Genomic DNA, 12,969 nt, shown 5'->3' with positions numbered 1-12,969 from the left:
AAAAATAGTCCCCCAGCCAAATCTGCTTAACCTGCTTGATTTTTTTACAGAGTAGGTATCACTACCCAAAATTATGCATTTATTTATTGTTGTCTGTCTCTCTCATAAGATCAGCTACATGGGTGTAGGAACTTTCTCACTTGTTCACTACTATATCCTCAGCTCCTAGAACTGAACTGGACACATTGTTGGCACGGAATAGATATTTGTTAAAATACCTGTTCATTGAATGCTTATGATCATCTTAATAATGTCAGAAGGGGCAAGAGGAAGAACTATGTATTTAGAATTCAAAAATCAAGAGTTGTTTACCAGGAAACTGGTGAGGGTGAAGCTGGCCCCAACAGCCTATGCCCAGAGTAAGGATAGGGCTCAGAATAATCCCCTATCTGAAAAATGAGGGGAGGGCAAAATGGAGATGTATCTTCCATACATCCAAATAATGACCAGGAGACAGACCTGAGAGGACATTAGGGGGTCACAGACCTACCCCAAAACACTCCCCTCCCCAGAAATCAGGGAAAAGGAACAACATTTGCTAACTGTCTATCTCTTGGGAACATGCAGTGTCCACTGAAGCTTGACACAGGCTCATTAACCGCCCATCTAGAGGTACCTAGAATTGGCCAATTTCTTACTTCAGAAAGGTCCAGAAGTTCAGAAACCTTCAAGACACTGCCCAGCTGTCCAAACATGAACTGGAGTTAGAAACAGAGACAGACCCTATTAATACCTTGAAGAAGCACCTGGTGGAGGAAGATGCAGTGCTGTCTGGCAAAAGCTGGGATCTGAGTTTGGTAGTTTGCCCATCAGTGCTGGTCTGCCCATAATCACCTAGCTGTCTGCTTCTCCCTGCAGGCTGCCTTCAACTGGTTAGTGGCATTTCCTCTGCCCTCTCACAGTATCTTCATCTGCACCTGTCAGTTTACATTTGTTCACCCTAGTAGACAAGAAGGGCATAAAATAGTGCCTGGCACGTGGTAGACAGTTATTTCAGTTATTTATTTCTGTGTCACACACCATCCCAAAGCTTAGTATCTTAAAATTCACAATTTCTTTCTCACAGTTATGTGCGTTGGCTGGCCGTGCTTCTTCATGTGGTGTCAGCTGGGCCACTGGTACTGTTGGAAGTTCCAAAATGGCCTCTCACATAGCTGGCAGTTGGTACTGGCCAGAGGCTGGGTCAGAACGGGTCCTGGGTGTGGGTCTTTGGTTCTTCTCCCTGTGAGTTTCTCCACAAAGGCCTCTCACATGACACCTTGGGTTTCTTATGTTCCTAGAATGAACATTTCAAGAACAAGGTAAGAAGATGCATATCCCTCAGGGCCCAGCCCTAAGCATCAGTTCTGTGGGCATTTTAGTTAAAACAAATTATAGGGCAGTCCAGATTCAAGGGGAGTAGAAATAGACCCCACCACTTGATGAGAGGAGGGGTAAAGTATAGGCAGCCTTTCTTTTATAACCGCCATAGGTTGCCCAGTGATCACAAATTATTTCAGTTCCACATATAAAATACTTTAATCTCCTCCCCAAATCCTCCAAAGGCTCATTCCATTATGACCTCAGGCTCAGGCTCCAAGTCCAGAAGCATATCTTCTAAATTAGGTCCAGAATCATATCATTTAAATTAAGTTCATAGGTCCTCAGGGTCAGGGATTAAGAACTATAAAACAAAGCAAGTTACATTCTTCCCGTACCTGAGCAATTCAGTCCAAAGGCCATTAGATAGGGATGAACAAGGTAAGAGTCTAAATGGCACAGGCAGTGACAGTGTGTCAAAACCCATCTGAACAAGGAAGAGGGTCGGGCGGGGGTGGCAGCCCAGCTCAGGGTGTTAAAGCCCAAGCAGCATAAAGACGACATCCATGGAGTATTAGGGGTTCCTGTAAAGTAGGGCAGCCCAGTGCAGAGTGTTAGAGCCCAAGTAGAATGAGGAGATTGTTAATTACATGGAAACTGATTAAAGGAGTTCCTGTCATGGTGCAGCAGAAACAAATCCAACTAGAAACCATGAGGTTTCGAGTTCAATCCCTGGCCTTACTCAGTGGGTTAAGGATCTAGCATTGCCATGAGCTGTGGTGTAGTTTGCAGACATGATTCAGATCTGGCGTTGCTGTGGCTCTGGCATAGGCCAGGGCAACAGCTCTGAGTCGGCCCCTAGCCTGGGAACCTCCATATGCCGTGGGTGCAGCCCTAAAAAGCAAAAAAATTAAAAAAAAAATTTTTAAGACGATAGTAATATATTAATGTTAATTTCTTGATTTGGACTGTTGTATTTTAGGTATGTTAGAAATATGGATATATTTGGGGGTAATATGGCGTTGTGTCAGAAACTTTCAAAGTCTGAAAAAGTATTTGTACTGAACTTGTAACTTTTCTGTAAGTTATCTTTTCCCCCCACACATCCACCATGGGATGGAAAGACAGGGACAAGAAAATCACAATAGACACTTCCACTCAAAAAGGGTAATAAAAGGTGCATAGCAGGAGTTCCCTTCGTGGCGCAGTGGTTAACAAATCCGACTAGGAACCATGAGGTTGCGGGTTCGGTCCCTGCCCTTGCTTAGTGGGTTAACGATCCAGCGTTGCCATGAGCTGTGGTGTAGGTTGCAGACGTGGCTTGGATCCTGCGTTGCTGTGGCTCTGGCGTAGGCCAGCAGCTACAAATCCGATTCGACCCCTAGCCTGGGAACCTCCATATGCTGCGGGAGTGGCCCAAAGAAATAGCAAAAAGACAAAAAAAAAAAAAAAAAAAAAAAAAAAAAAAGGTGCACAGCAGTCCTTAGGTCTTGAGGAAATCTGAGATCCAGTCATGCACATATCATCAACTCACTCTGTTCCAAGGACAGGGAATATGATACCCTCTGGGCTCTCGGCTCCATCCTCTAGGTCATTCCTCTTTTCCCTTGTTTGCAGCAGAGTAATTTGTCCAGGCTACTTCCCTGGGTGCCTAGTGGCCTCATTACATTTTGAACTCTCTGTTTTAGTCTAAGCTATTGGTACTTATGCTAGTACAATTCTCTTAGGGGGAAAGCAAACAAACAAAAACTTTGTGAGTTTTCCATGAACCTTATTGAGTTTCACTCCATTCAATAAAAATTATACCCCCAAATCTCAAGATGATCTCTCTCTCTCTCTCTCTCTTTTTTTTTTTTTTTTGGTCTTTTTAGGGCCACACTTGTGGCATATGGAGGTTCCCAGGCTAGAGGTAAAATCAGAGCTATAGCCACCAGCCTACACCACAGCCACAGCAACACCCGATCCTTAATCCACTGAATGAGGCCAGGGATCAAACCTGTGTCCTCATGGATGCTAGTCAGATTCGTTTCCGCTGAGCTATAAGGGGAACTCCCTCCTCCCTTCTTTCTTTAGGCTATGAGGGTGCTATGGGACAAATCCTTAAGATTCTTAGAAACACTTTTGTCTAGCTAAGAGGTCTAGAAGGCACTGCTTGAAATCTTTCTGAGATCATAAAGTGTTATACAGTCACATCCTTTACCTTTAGTCCAGGTTTTACTGGGAGTGTCCTAGAATTAATCTTTCCTCTAGGTTTTTGTAGGTTTTTTTTTTTTTTTTTTGCTTTTTGCTTTCTTAGGGCTGTAGCCATGGCATATGGAAGTTCCCAGGCTAGGGGTCGAGTTGGAGCTACAGCTGCTGGCCTATGCTATAACCACAGCAACGCCAGATCTGAGCAGGGTCTGCATCCTACACCAGGGCTCACAGCAATGCCAGATCCTTAACCCACTGGGGGAGGCCAGGGATTGAGCCTGCAACCCCATGGTTCCTAGCTGGATTTGTTTCCACTGCGCCACAACAGGAACTCCTGTTTTAGTTTACTTTTAGTGAACTGTTTCTGCAGTCACAAACCCTGATTGGGGTTTCTTCGAACAACAAAGAAGGTTTTCTGCTTCATACAGTATTGGCTGTGAAAATATCGGGAAGTTATAAATGGCTTCATTCACTTGGTTGAAATTTGGTGCTGATTGCTGGCTGGGACTTTAGCTGGAGCTATCATCCAAAGGTCTGTTTCCCTCCATGTGGCCCTCTCCACATGGCTGCTTGGGCTTCCCTACAGCATGGCAGCTAGCTTCTAAGAAGGATTATTCTAAATGCAAAAAGGGAGTGGGAGATTCTTAAGGCCAAGTCTTGGAAAGTATTCAGTGACACAACTGCCACATTCCATTGGTCAAAACAAGTCACAGGGCCAGGAACTCCCGAAACCCTTCTTATATTAAGCTGAAACTTGTTAATAGCTGTGATGCCAGCTATATTCCATGGAGCCACAAAGAATAAACTCAATCTTCCTTCACTTGCTGGTCTTTCACTTATTTAAAAAGATCAGACATAGGCCTTCTTCCAACCTGAAGACAATGCCTCTCCAGGCTGACCAATGCATTTCATTTTTCCTGTTCTTCATGCTTCATAGTTGAGTTCCTTCCCTTTCCTGATCATTCTTCTTTGACCCAGCTCCAGCCTGTCACCTTCCTTCATCCAAGAGCAGTGCCCAGAACTGGATGCAGCATTCCAGCTGGGGTCTCAGCAACAGAAGAGAGAAGGAGGGGAGTTCCTGCCGTGGCACAGCGGAAATGAATCCGACTAGGAACCATGACGTTGCAGGTTCAATCCCTGGCCTCGCCAGTGGGTCAAGGATCCAGGGTTGCTGTGAGTTGTGGTGTAGGTCACAGACGCGGCTCAGATCCTGCATTGCTGTGGCTCTAGTGTAGGCCGGCAGCTACAGCTCCAATTGAACCGCTAGCCTGGGAACCTCCATATGCCACAAGTACAACCTAAAAAAAAAAAGGAGGAGAAGGACCATCACTCCCCTCCATATTTCCAAATACCATACTTTCACCAATGCTTTCTAACACAACTTTCATTTTTGGATGTTCCTATTAAACTAAAAGATAGGCTGAAGACAGAATCCCGGAACAGTGGCAACCCCCCCCCACCAGGTTGATTTGGGTCCTTTAAAATATAGTGTTTGTACTGATCAGGGTTTTCGACTGCAAAAACAGCCAATTACATCACTGCTCAGCCACGGCCACCGCTACCAGTGAAAACTCAACACTAGCAATTTAGGAGCAGCTGCTTCTGTTGCTGCCATGCACTTTCTACACTACCCCTGCCTCTTAGATTCACCTTCTAAAAAATAAAAGTTCTCGGTAGGAATGGCTGAGCCCAGTTCATATGTTTGAGCCCTGGCTGCAAGGAAGTGAAAAAGAAAATTCGTCTTTCTGCTTCCACGGTGGGAGCCAGGGCACTAAAGCCCTCAATACTAAATTGTTATTATTAGAAAATTTTTCCAAAATAAGATAGGGGTTTGCATGTTGAATGAACAAATATAACGACCTAAGTTCAGGTTACTTTTCCTCTTAATGGTCCTATCATCCAACCCGTGTTTCCCATTTAATCTACAGAAGGATATCATGGCAGAGATTGTTAAAGGTCTTGCCGAAGACCCAGTTTACCAACACAGACTATCAAGTACAGCCCTGTGTTCTGTCAGTTCAGGGACCTGTCAAAAAAAAGAAGTTGAATTGTTCTTGCTGTGACTTGTTCTGGGAAATCTCTACTTCCTTTATATTTCGAAAAATTCTCGGATGAGGATTTCCCGTTGTGGCACAGTGGTGACAAACCTGACTAGTATCCATGAGGAGGCAGATTTGATCCCTGGACTTGCTCAGTGGGTTAAGGATCCAGCATTGGTCTGAGCTGTGGTGTAGGTCGAAGACACAGCTTGGATCTGGAGTTGCTATGGCTGTGGCGTAGGCCAGCGGCCATAGCTGCGATTTGACCCCTAGCCTGGGAACTTCCATATGCCTCGGGTTTGGCCCTAAAAGTACAAAAAAAAGAAAGAAAGAAAGAAATTCTTGGATGAAAGCATAGTTTGCAGAATCAACTTTTTCTCCCTGCAATGGACAAGTGTTAATTTTGTATTCCCTGTATTCATTCCTCAGTCTGGTAAGAGATGAACACACTTCCCCATGTGGTTGGGATCGGCTAACCTCACCATGGGCCCCTCACTGGACTTAGGACTCATCTCTCGCCCATCAGAAAGCTATTTCCCTCTAGCCACAGTGATTAGTTCAGGAATGGACTCATGGCCCAAGGGGGCCAAGAAGCAAAGGTCCGCCCTCCCCACGAGTTCTGTAAATGTTGAGAAAAAGCCTCTTCCTTTCCTCTAGAGTGGCCAGCCTAGATTTGCCGAGGTTGTTGTATTAGTTTTCTAGGACTCTCATAACGTTTGCCACACGCATGGTGGCCTAAAACAATAGAAGTCTACTCTTTCACAGTTCTGGAAGCTATTAGTCCAAACACAAAATGTAAACAGGGCCAGGCTCCTTCTGGAAGCTCTAGGGAAAAAAATCCTTCCTTCCTTCTTTTATCTCCGGTGGCTTCCAGCAGCCTTGGGGTTCTTTGCTTGTAGCTGCATCACTCACTATGCCTATCTTCATATGGCCTTCTTCCATGTGTATCTTTCTCTTGAAGTGATGTGTCCCTTTCTTATTAGGACACCAATCACTGGAAATAGGCCCATCTTAACCCAGTATGACCGCATCTTACCTTAACTAATTTCATCTGCAAAGACCCTATTTCCAAATAAGATCCTTTTTTTTCCCTCTTTTTAGGGCCGCGCCTGCAGCATACGGAATTTTTGGGCTTGAGGTTGAATGGGAGCTGCAGCTGCCAGCCTGTGCCACAGACACAGCAATGCCAGATCTGAGCACATCTATGACCTACACAGTAGCTTGTGACAACCCCAGATCCTTAACCCACTGAGGGATCTAACCTGCATCTCATAGACACTATGTTGGGTTCTTAACCCACTGAGCCAAAATAGGAACTCTGATATGAGATCTACTCTGAGGTGTTGGGTAGACATGAATTTGAGGGGTACACTATTCAACCCCTCCAGCTACCATGTGGAAAGAGTTTGCCTGAGAATTAAGCTAAAATGGACAGAAGGAGGTATGCCCTGCTCTGGCCACATCAGACTCCGCCTGGAATGATCGGTTATGTGAACCAGCAAATCCCAGCTTCCTTTTTTCCCCTTAAGTCTGTTTGAAGTAATAGAAGAAAACTGACTACCACCTCTCCTATGTCAAAATTGGAAAATCATTCACACAGGACCCGTATTCCAAATGTCTTCCTACAGCACTTTTCCTCCAAAAATCTCTGATGGGGATTGAGCAATCCCACTTGGAAGTTCTCTTAGTGCCTTGGATTTACTTCATTTGGCCAAGAAACAAATGTATTTTGAGCAGCTGGATGATCTCTTACAATGTCTTCCACCATTATACACACCACAAAGGAAAGGAGGCCTAGAAATGAAAAGTGAGCACGGCCCATATTCCTGAGGCTTCCTCCCCCTTCCTGTCCCTCCTAAGATTTAACAACATTTCTGCCCATGGATTCTGAACCTCAGGATCCAATCTCCCTGTATTGAAATTTCCCAGGGGTTGCACCAGTGGGTTTCGGAATTTCACAATCAAAGAAACGGACAAATTGCCATGATCATATAACAAGTGGGGACAAAATCAGAGGAGGGGAAGGGTAAGAGCTGCTGAGCCTAGGAATGCAGGTCAGGATGGGTCCCTGGGCAGGCGGGTAGAGGAGAGGGCATTCCTGGCAGGATTGACATTTCAGGAACCAGAATAGAAATTTGCTCTGGAGTTCTCATTGTGGCTCAGCTCTTAATGAACCTGACTAATATCCATGAGGATGCAGGTTTGGTCCCTGGCCTCACTCAGTGGGTTAAGGATCCAGCGTTGCAGTGAGCTGTGGTGTAGGTCATAGACTCATCTCGGATCCCACGTTGCTGTGGCTGTGGCTGTGGTATAGGCCGGCAGCTACAGCTCTGATTCAACTCCTAGCCTGGGAAATTCCATATACCATGGGTGCAGCCCTAAAAAGACAGGAGAAAAGAAAAGAAAAAAAAGAATAGAAACTTGCTTCCTGCAGGCAGAGTGGACTGGGTCCTCTCTGGACTGCCTCAGAGGCCACCAGCTTCATGCTGCCTGCCTGCCAATCCTCACCCAGGAATTTCCCAATCATTCTGTGTTAGACTGGTCACACCAGAAGGCACCTGTTCTCACTTAGCTCTGAGGGCTGTGATGTCTCTGCTTTATTGCCACCTGGCGTTATAGTCCACCCCTCCCAATTGCCTGGGGAAAGCTGCTGCCGGTTGGTTGTCACTCCGCTCATCTTCCTAGTCTGCATGCCACTCTGTTAGTCCCTGGCCTGGGAGGTATGAGGAGGAAGTTGGCCTGCAGATCATTCCTAAAGTTTTTTTTTTTTTTTTTTTCCCCCAGGGCCACATCCATGGCATATGCAAGTTCCCAGACTAGGGGTCAAATAGGAGCTACAGCTGCCAGCCTGCGCCACAGCCACAGCAATGCTAGATCCAAGCTGGGCCTGTAATCTACACCACAGCTCACAGCAAAGCCAGGTCCTGAAGTTGATGGTGGTGATCCAAGCCCAGTCCTTTTCTTATAGTAGGGTGGTTAACTTATCTCTGTTTGCCTACAACGGTCCCAGTTTTAAAACTGAAAATCTTACGTTCCAAGACCCCTCTCAGTTCTGGAAAAACTGGGAGGGTTAATCACCCTAATTATAGGACCCCCAGGTTCTCAGAGGAAACCTGCCTAAGCATCACGACTTGAAGGCAACATCCCAGGTCTGGAGACTCTGGACCTCCACACCCTACTCACCTGAGCATCCCCACATGACTGGTATTTCTGAAACTCCACATCTCCCCATAGGCCTGTAGGCAGCATGGCAAGTTAAGAGCACAGATTCTGGGAGTTCTCATCATGGCTCAGCAGGTTAAGAATCCAACTAGTATCCATGAGGATGCGGGTTCAATCCCTGGCCTCGCTCAAAGGGTTAAGGATCTGGCGTTGCTATGAGCTGTGGTCTAGGTCACAGACACAGCTCAGATCTGGTATCATTGCGGCTGTTGTGTAGGCCAGCAGCTGCAGCTCTGACTTGACCCCTAGCCTGGGAACTTTGTATACCGCAGATGCGACCCTAAAAACACACACACACACAAAGAGCACAGATTCTGAAGTCTCCCGTTCACTAGTTGGGTGGGCTTGGGCAAGCTCCCTAACCTCTCAGTGCCTCACCAGCAAAGTGGTACCAGTAACAGTACATCTACCTCCTCATGTTGTTGTGAGAATAGGGCCCGACTATACAAATGTTGGCATTTATTTCCATGCCCTCCTCCCAATCTAGTCAGTGCCTCCTCCCACCAATGGGTACACACCCACCTCTCTACTGGGCACACGTCAGAGTCCCAGTGGTGTGGCACAGACCCTGGCCCAGACCATGGGAGGAGCCAGGCTGTCTTCAGAGGCTTCACCTAGTCTTCCTCTCCCTGGGCTCCAAAGTTGGGCCTCTGAGCAAGGCCTGATTTCTTTTATTTCTGAGCAGAATCCCAGAAGGGAAATGCTCACGGATCCCATTAGGAGGGCCTAGCAGAAAGGGATGAGCAAAGGACCTCAATGGCTTGGCCAGCCCCCTGGTGTGGACAGAGGCCCCAATGCCTCTGGTCCCCTGCCCCCGGGGTTAGCCTGGTCCCTCCACCAGCTTTCTCAGCAGCTGTGCTCTCACACCTCAGCCACTAGGAAGAGATTCCTGGCCAGGAACATTTTCTCCTGGGAACTCTGCGAACAGTGGCAGAGTGCCTTGAGGGCTCAGGGTGTGTGCATGGTGGGGAAGTGCACGTAGCTCCTGCAGACAGCAAATCCATGTGACACTAACAACTGGAGATGGGGGCTGTCTGCCCACAGAGGCACCCTGGCCTGTGTTCATTTCTTCCACTCGCTTCACCGCAGGGAAGTGCAGGCACTAGCGCCGGCTTTGTATGTCACCACGAAAGCAAATCCCAAAGCCCTGGTGCCAGGTTTCAGGTCCTCTAAGGAGAAAACCCCAGGAGTCCCTGGAGGTCTCCCCACCTCCCCTCAGGCCAGCCACACCAGGCCAGCTCTCAAAGGCCTCTTGTGTCTATCCTTTTTCTCATCTTTCCCCACTCTGATAAATGTCTTGGGATTAGCCCTTCTGTGTTTATTGGATGAGCAATTTGTGTCTGTCTGAAAAGCTATGTCTGAATAATATTTGGCACGAGCTGAAGAAATATGATCTGCCACATTCTCCTCCAGGCAGCTCTCGAGCCAGCCCATCTCCTGCCAACAGTGCTGTGCAGCTCTGCAGCTGGGGCTGCGGCTTCCACATGCTTGTGCAGAGGGGAGGGGTGGAGGGAGGCTGGAGGGTGAAGGAGGGGGCCTGTGGTGGCATCAGGAACCAGAGTGACAGAGGGATAGAGCAGCCTTAGGAGATCTGCCAATCATTCTGGAGCCTCTATGATAATTTGGGGGCAATACAGATGCTCATGGTGGTCCCCCCAGGAACTCCAGGGCCCTGAGCTGCATAGGGGCTCTCATGACTACCTGGGCCCAGAGTCCCAGGTGTGAATTGCAACAAAGGAGATTCAAGGGAGTCAGGGGGTGGCATGTAGCTCTCAGGCCTGGACTGGTAATTTGTGCTGGGCTCTTCAGGTTGGGGTTTTTTTGGTTTTGTTTGTTTGTTTGTTTTTTGTCTTTTTAGGTCTGTACCCATGGCATACAGAGGTTCCAAGGCCAGGGGTCACATCGGAGCTGCAGCTGCTGGCCTATGCCGCAACCAGAGCAACGCCAGATCCAAGCCGTGTCTGCGACCTACACCACAGCTCACGGCAATGCCAGATCCTTAACCCACCAAACAAGGCCAGGGATTGACCTGCATCTCTATGGATACTAGTCAGATTCATTTCCACTGAGCCACGACGAGAACTCCTGTTTTTGATGTTTACGGCACACCTGCAGCATATGGAAGTTCCCAGGCTAGGGATCGAATCAGAGCTGCAACTGCCCACCTACACCACAGCCATAGCATGTTGTAGAGCTGAGCCCCATCTTCGACCTACACCACAGCTCACAGCAATGCTAGATCCTTAACCCACTGAACAGGGCCAGGGTTCAAACCTGCATCCTCATGGATGCTAGTTGGGTTTTTTAACACTGAGCCACAGTGGGAACTCCTGGGCTCTTGAGGTTTGAATGTTTGTGTGGGACGGGGAGTGGTAGGAAGTGCTGAGGCTGTTTGAATGAAACGTCATCTCCACAGGTCCTGGAACTGGGGACAGAGCTGGCAGTGATAATCAGGCAACTCAGTTATGTGGTGCTGAGGAGCATAGAGGAAATTTGGTGGGTGTGGATGTGTTGACAACCTCTACCCCCCCCCACTCAAAGGGCCTCTGTTCTCCCTCATCACCATCTCTGCTCCTTCCTTAGAGCCCACGTCATGTCTCTTTGAATCCCACGATGCAGGTTCCTCCTCCACCGGGCCCTGCTCTCCCTAGTCAGTGATCAGATTGCAGGCAGCACATCATCCCTGGGCCCCTATCAGGGAGCACAAAACTGGCTGCCAAGAACGCATCCACCATGGATAACAGAGTAAAGGGATGAATGAGGGAGCCTGGGAGCTTAGACCTCAGGGGTCAGAGATGCACAAGAAGACAGAAGATGGTCAGACAGAAGCAGCGATGCAGGAAATCAGTTCAGGAGTGACCACTCAGGCCCAGCTCCACCCCCCACCTAGAGACTGCCGAGATGGGTAGGGAAGGCCAGCTCCCGGGCATGGGCCCCTTGCCCCTTTCCAGTAGCTGGACACCCATCTTAGTGTTCCAGGAGCTGCCATCCTTTTGGTTAATGTGTTTTGAATCGTTCCCTTGTGCCGTACTCCATAGGGTACCATCTGTCCCCTCGAACAGAAAAAATAGATGTACCCATAAAAAGGTAGGAGCGATCTGTGCTCTTACAGAGGTGTAGAGGGAAGGCTGTAAAAGTTCAGAAGAGAAAGAGGTTCATTTCCTTGAAAGAGCAAGGAAGTCTTTGCAAGGATGGGGTGATGCATTAGACCTAGACAAAAGGGACATGCATCCCAAGTGCTGTCCATCACCACCCAGCCATCCTACCCCCCAACCCTCCCCACCCCCAGCCCCAGCACACACCCCATTTGGTGTCCATGGCAGAGTTTGCTGACTGATCCTTTTACTCTTTCCCTGAGCCCAGATATGTTCACGGACTCCTTCTCAACACAGACAGGTGATCAGAACCATCCCACACCTTGGAAGGTACAATCAAGACATGTAGGAATAGGAGGCAGAAGGAACAGAGTGATGAGAAGTACCATGGTGGGGAAACACTGAATGCATGTGATGATGGGACGCATGGGTAAGGTTTGTGAATAGCAGACAGTGGATGATGCAGCTGACGAAGTAGGTTGAGGCAATATCTGGAATAGGGTCTTGCCAGACTAAGGTGTATGGGCTTAGGCCCGGAGGTGGAGGACAAGGGAGGTGGGGGGGTGCGGGTGGCAGAAGAGGCAATCGTGTGTCTGAGGTGATCGGGAAGCCATTCTGGCAGCAGTGGGTAGCATGGGCTGGGTGGGGAGAAGCCGGAGGTGGGTAGACCAGCCAGACGACCATCCCAAGCAACAAGAGCGCGCGCCTCCTCCACGCTCCTTCGGCACTTGACAAAAACATCTGTTCACCACTCACCCTGCTGATGCTCTGAGAGCGGTCTTTTGACAGCCTGACAGCCCCACAAGACAGTGGGTTCCTTGACAGCAGGAACTGTTTGCTGCCTCTCTGGGGCCCCAGGCCTGACATGGTTCTTGGCAGGTGCTCATTATATATTTGCAAAGTTACTGAATGGGGCGGTTGAAAAAAAGGACAAGGGGCATACAGAGAAGGGCACAGATTTCCGGGACAACATCCTGTTTAGCAAGTGCAGTTCCTTAGACCTGAACATTGGCACAGCTGTCTTTTGGTGGGTATGGAGTAGAGGTCTGTGTGGGCAGCGCGGGTGGGGAAGGAACTACACAGCTCACTCCTAGAAGCTGGGAATTGCCAAGACTGTGTGAATG

The 12,969-nt window shown here is 48.3% G+C and overlaps 1 long non-coding RNA gene across 1 annotated transcript in view; it reads right to left on the bottom strand.

Moving 5' to 3' along the window:
• Positions 984 to 12,969, bottom strand: part of LOC102167554 — a 34,515-nt gene continuing 22,529 nt past the window's right edge. Inside the window, exon 2 of the long non-coding RNA XR_002336318.1 lies at positions 984 to 1,276. This is a non-coding gene — a long non-coding RNA (uncharacterized LOC102167554). The remainder of the gene's footprint in view (positions 1,277 to 12,969) is intronic.

Source organism: Sus scrofa, chromosome 10 (assembly GCF_000003025.6).
Source record: "Sus scrofa isolate TJ Tabasco breed Duroc chromosome 10, Sscrofa11.1, whole genome shotgun sequence".
Classification (NCBI taxonomy): Eukaryota; Metazoa; Chordata; class Mammalia; order Artiodactyla; family Suidae; genus Sus; species Sus scrofa.
The sequence above is the reverse complement of the archived record's forward strand: the minus strand, read 5'-3'. Positions and strand labels throughout refer to the sequence as shown.